Source organism: Phoxinus phoxinus (assembly GCF_949152265.1).
Source record: "Phoxinus phoxinus genome assembly, chromosome: 25".
NCBI classification, from domain to species: Eukaryota; Metazoa; Chordata; class Actinopteri; order Cypriniformes; family Leuciscidae; genus Phoxinus; species Phoxinus phoxinus.
This window is the reverse complement of record NC_136900.1, coordinates 10,853,304-10,859,303: the sequence shown is the minus strand read 5'-3', so window position 1 is coordinate 10,859,303 and position 6,000 is coordinate 10,853,304.

The following is a 6,000-nucleotide window of genomic DNA, read 5'->3' as shown; positions in this document are numbered from 1 at the left end:
GTCGTGCTCCTCTGTTACATTTTTTTTTATAATAAGGAAAATAAAAAAAAAGTTATAATACACAACAACATGGTGAATACAATTAAATAATAATAAAATGCCTTTGTGTATTAAATCTTTATTATTTGTTCACATATTGTTTACAGTCTGTGCACGTTGCCACTTAGGCCATATAGTATATTTTACTTTTTTTTTTAAACACACTTTTTTTTAACGTCAATAATTTTCTCTGAAACGATTTATTAAAATTGCGATTTTCTGTTTCCTGTCATATTGTGTAATACAAACAAATTGATAAATTGCTTTTGTCGTCTTTCCTTCACCACGTGACTATGAACGTCACATCTGACCAATCCAAAACGAGTTTTCAACCAGTACGCCCCGCCCACTTTATAACTTCATGTTTTGGTAGTTGCCGCTTTACCAATTTAAATTATTTGCCGCATTGCCATCTACTGGCCATATGTTGCATGTTCATTGATAATCATATTATTAGTCTGTTTGTAAGCAAGTAAGTAAATAAATAAACAAACAAATAAACAGACACTTATTTGAAATAAAAAACCTCGAAATCTGCAGGAGATTTGCTGGAGGCAGGCCTTCTTTTTTTGCTCACTGCTCACCTTGATAGTTGACGGTTCACACTGTGACTCTCTTCACAGCAGGTCTAAAGTAACCTAAAGTGTTGAAGGAAGGTGTGAATTACAGTTGACTGTGTATGTGCTGGGGGTAAAGACAAATCATGTTTCCATAAACACTTTCCATTATGTCAGAAAGAATTACAGACAGTCTGAAAATGTGCTGAAGGCTGTAATTAATCCAGGTGGTCTGAGGGATCAATTTCATGTCCACATGAATGATATCAGAGTGACAGACAGTCTTTCTGCTGCTGCTGCTCAGGCCTCAGGGCTTGGGAAATGCGAACATCATTTCATGAAGTTAATGAGGTGACCTTTTGCCTGGATGGGGTTATGTTTTGGTTGTTGTTTATTATTTTGGAAGAATAAGGCTGTGTTTATAGCCAAGCTTCTGGAATGGTTTGGCATCAGGATGTAGATTTTTACATTTGACAGTGAAGTGTAAAATATAAAACTGTGACCCATCACAGAACCAGAAATGTCGAAAGTTATTTAAAAAACAACAACAACAACAATAATAATATTAATAATACAAACTTATTAAATATATATTTATATATATATATATATATTTTACAAATTAATTAAATATTATTATGTATTATTATTATATTATTATGACTATTACAGTTATTACATTTAATTAATTAGTAATAATTTAAATTTAATTTAATAAGTTTGTATTATTATTATTGTTGTTGTTCATTTAAAAATATATCAACAATTCTGTTTCTGATGGGTCACCGTTTTTAAATCAGTCATAATAATTGTAATAGTAATTTTGTAATGAAATTAATATTCAAATAAAATGAAAATTTCATTTAAAAAAAGAAAACTTAAAATATAGAAAAATATTAAATAACAATAATAATAAATTAATATGCAAATTAAATGAAAATTAAATAAAAATAGCCTACTTAAATATTGAACAATAACAACAACAACAATAATAATTGAATATTCAAATGATATGAAAATTAAATTTTAATTTAAATATTGTATTAAAAATAAAAACACTAATAATGAAAAATAAAGGCGGTTAGGCAGTCCTCACTATGCACGATAATGGTTGATTGCATTTTTTTTGTGCACATAGCATTTATTTTTGTCTCGCAACTCTTTCAAAACAGACCTAAGTCCCACTTTTGTGTCATGACCCCTCAGTACAGACCCATAATGGCCTGTAGGGGGCAGTAGTGCTGCTTGACTGATAATAACATGACACTATGAAGAATAAATCACCTTTATTGATCAGGGGGGCAGTGTTCCGAAAGACATTGAAGCCGACCTGGGTGCCGCCATTGGCTAGCGGACCCCCACCTGCTGTTAGCATTCCATTGACTCCTATTCATTTTGGAGTCACTTTGACAGCGAATAACTTTACATCTGAGGCGTTTAAAGACACCGTTTGTCCATTGTTTATTTCTAAAGAAACACGAAAATGTATAAAAGGCTCCATTACCTTGTATCTTACGTTATGGCCCCGTAGAAGCAGTTTTTGTAAAAATAGGCTAACGATTGCGTCATACCCGCGCGACTCTGTCGCACAAGTCGAAAAATTACCGTATGGACAGGCAGAGAAGCTCGCAAGCAATCGGGAGGATGTGGAGGCATAAAGTCAAGGGAGAAGCCCATAGAGAGTGATAAAGTTGCTCCCGTTGCTAGCTCATGGACAGCAAATACCCACGCTCTCCGTCTCTGCGAGATTCGGAAGGAATGATTCAGATTTCTCTCGGCACAGCTACTAGAAGACCTACAGGTTGCCCACGTCACATCTACGTCGTCAAGCTCAGTTTGAGCCTGCGCAGTTCGCCTTGCGATCAGGAAGTGAGTGCTTCTAATGGACTTCATTTCTCTCCGTTGAAACCTATGGGGTCGCTGTGTCCAGTTTATATACTGTCTATGTTATTGATCAGTTACAGCAATTTCACGAGTGATCAGCTAGCAATATCATTAATCTGAAGTCTGCTGATGATAACTTTTTAAATTGTCACAGAAGTTTTACACAATATAAATCTTATATGATTTGATTATTGTTATTTTGCCATTTTAGCGACTCAATCATTTTACTCCTCGATCAATGGCAGAGATTGCGAGTGTCTCTGGAGTCCCCCTGCGCGAGACGCCTGATGGATTACAAAAATGGCTTTACTGTGAAACCTGGAAACTCAAACCATAATTCTCCGGCTTGTGTGTGTTTGTGAACGTCTGATGATCAACTCTCCAGCTTTTCATGTCTGCTAAACTAACGAGTTCACCCAAAAAAAAAAATTAAAGATTGTTTATGTCGTTCCAAACCCCTCTGGATGTATTTAGGTGAACTGTTCCTTTAATGGCGCTCATAACAAATGCAGCAGCGCAGTTGCGCACTGTGCAGGTCTTCAAGTCTCTGGTTTTCTGTTAGCAGATGAGCATAGGTCAGAAGAACCTCTCTCTCTGAATATCTCTGTGTGATGTGTGTATCTGTCTTTACCCGTGATCCTGACAGCTCTTTGACAGCAGTTTGCTGAGCTGAAAGACTCTGTCTGCCTCTGTTTAATGTCTGTTCAGATTCACATTTTAAAGAAGTGTAGCTCTAATAAATGCACTAACCTTGAGCTCCAGAAACACAAACAGAAAAGATAGAAAAACCAATTTAAACAAGTAACCCATGAGTGTGACCTGTACAAAAACCATTAATGATTTTTGAACAAATACATTTTTTAGTGCTGTCAAATCGATTAATAACATCTAACATAAAAAGTTTGTTTATATATATATCAGGGCTGTGTAACGATTAATCGTGATTAATCGCATCTAAAATAAAAGTTTGTGTTTACATAATATATGTGTGTGTACTGTGTATAATTAATATTAATATCTTAAATAGCCTATATACATGCATGTGTGTGTGTATTTATAAATACAAAATAATTATACACAGTACACACACATATATTATGTAAACACAAACTTTTATTCTGGATGCGATAAATCACGATTAATCGTTTCACAGCCCTAATATATATATATATATATATATATATATATATATATATATATATATATATATATATATATATATATATATATATATATATATATACAGTATATATATATATATATATATATATATATATATATATATATACAGTATATATATATCACTGATTCTTGAGAGTCGGGACAAAACATGTCCCACATAGAAAAGTCTAATTTATAGCAAAAATTAAGAAATTCATCATGATTGACATACTTACAAAGTTAAATCTAAAGGAATTGTATATACCTATCTGATTTTTGGAATAAACTTTTTTATCTTTTTGGGGAAAATTTGTTTAAATGTATGGTCTGTGGTTAGAAGGTCCATGTTATTGCACTTGTCCTCAGCAAGAGGTCACAATATTAACCTTCCCAAAAAACTTTAAAAAAGCTCTACAATTGTGAAAACATATACATCAAATAAAAAATAAGGGGTATAAATATAAAAAACAATGCATGAAGTGAACATCAAACAATATTTTCCATAGAAATCTGCCTATTAAAGTTGTGTCCTCGGTTTCTGTCAACTCCGTCAGATATTTTTATAAAGCTCTTTAAATCAGGAAATAGCATGGTCAGCTATATCCCGAGGACCCCTTTTTATCCCCCTGCCTGTGGTGAATGCAGTACTACCACACATGCTCTGGTACCTTGTAAATTTTTTTATATTTTAGACAAACAATGTCAATATTCCTATGGTCACAGCTGCACCATGTCAATACCATCTTTCTTTTAAGATACATTTTTTTAAACCATAGTGGATTGAATTTAAGAATTTTAGTGAGGTTATTGGGACAGCTAGCAACTGAGGAAAAAATACCTAGCTCCAGTGTACAATACATTTTTTCGCGGAAAATACATGCCCTTACGTCAACTCCGTCAGACGTCAACTCCGTCAGGTTCTATGTCTGACGGAGTTGACCTGTAAGATGACGGAGTTGACAAATCCACCAATAACCTCTTAATGTGCGAATATAATATTATTTGTGAATATAGTGAAGGGTTAAACTGTTATTTCAGGGTTTTATTTACACATAAATGCACATACACAGCATGCATTACATTATTTAACCGTATGCATCTGACTTGTAGAGAATGGTCAGGCAGTGGTCTGCTTATTATTGTGTAACGTGTAACTTTGCCAGCACTTTAATATATATATTTATATATGTAGAGACAGAGATAGAGAAATGAGAAGCCAGTGAAGGGCTGGGCGATATGGCCAAAAAAACAATTATCACGGCCCCTGGTTTCCCTTATTTTTTGGGGGGGAAAACGGTGTAATTTAAAACAGTTTGAAACGGTGTATGTGCAATATGTTTATTATAGTTTGCTTTACAGTAAGTTCAGTACTCTAATAACAAGGAGTAGTTTTAGTAGTAGTGTTTAAAGAGCACATCAGTTCACTAATCAGCAATGCACATATTTTTCGTCAACACCGTCAGTTTTTCGTCAACACCGTCAGTTTTTCGTCAACACCGTCAGATCTTCGACGTTTGGATGTATGTTTTTGTTAATTTTTTGGGGAAAAAAATATTCTTCCTTCAGTTTATGTGGTTTTTGTAATAAAGGACCATCTGATCTACATCCTCTTATGTTTTATTTATTTAAGGAATTTGTTTTTACAATATTGAAATTAAAATCAAAGTTTGAAAATGCAAATATTTAGAAATCTGAGGTTTCAGAATAGTGTGAAATCACAACTTAAGTTTATGTATTGTGTTTTTTTTACATATCAGAGTAACTAAACACTATTACAATGTACTTCCGAACTTTAGATTCTTGTTGGATTGGAAGAATTAAAATTGTTTACTTTTTAGTGTGTCTGACGGAGTTGACACAAATCCAGTTCTGAAGGGAAACATGTAAATTTGTTTAAAATGTGTTTTTATTTAGAACCTGTTCCTTTACATGGTTAAATAGCTAAGACCTTTCTCTGCAGAAACGTATAACTATAATTGATATAGTGTGTATTTAAAAAAAAAGTTTTTTAAAACGTGTTTTGTCCCGACTCTCAAGAATCAGTGATATATATATATACTCTCACACACCCCTCCACATATATTATATAAACAAACTTTTATGTTAGATGCTGCTAATCGATTTGACAGCACTCATTTTTTATGTTAAATATAAAAAACAAAAACAAATATGGCGGTAAAATAATAATTTTTTAATATATTGAGGTATTACAACAATACTTACATTTACTTAGCTAATCACAGAACATGAGGTGTAACAAATAAATAGGATAATTTTTCATATCCTGACTCTTGTTCAATCCAACATTTCATAATGTGGCCACTTTATTTTAATATTTTTTTGTCAAGTAAAATCAACT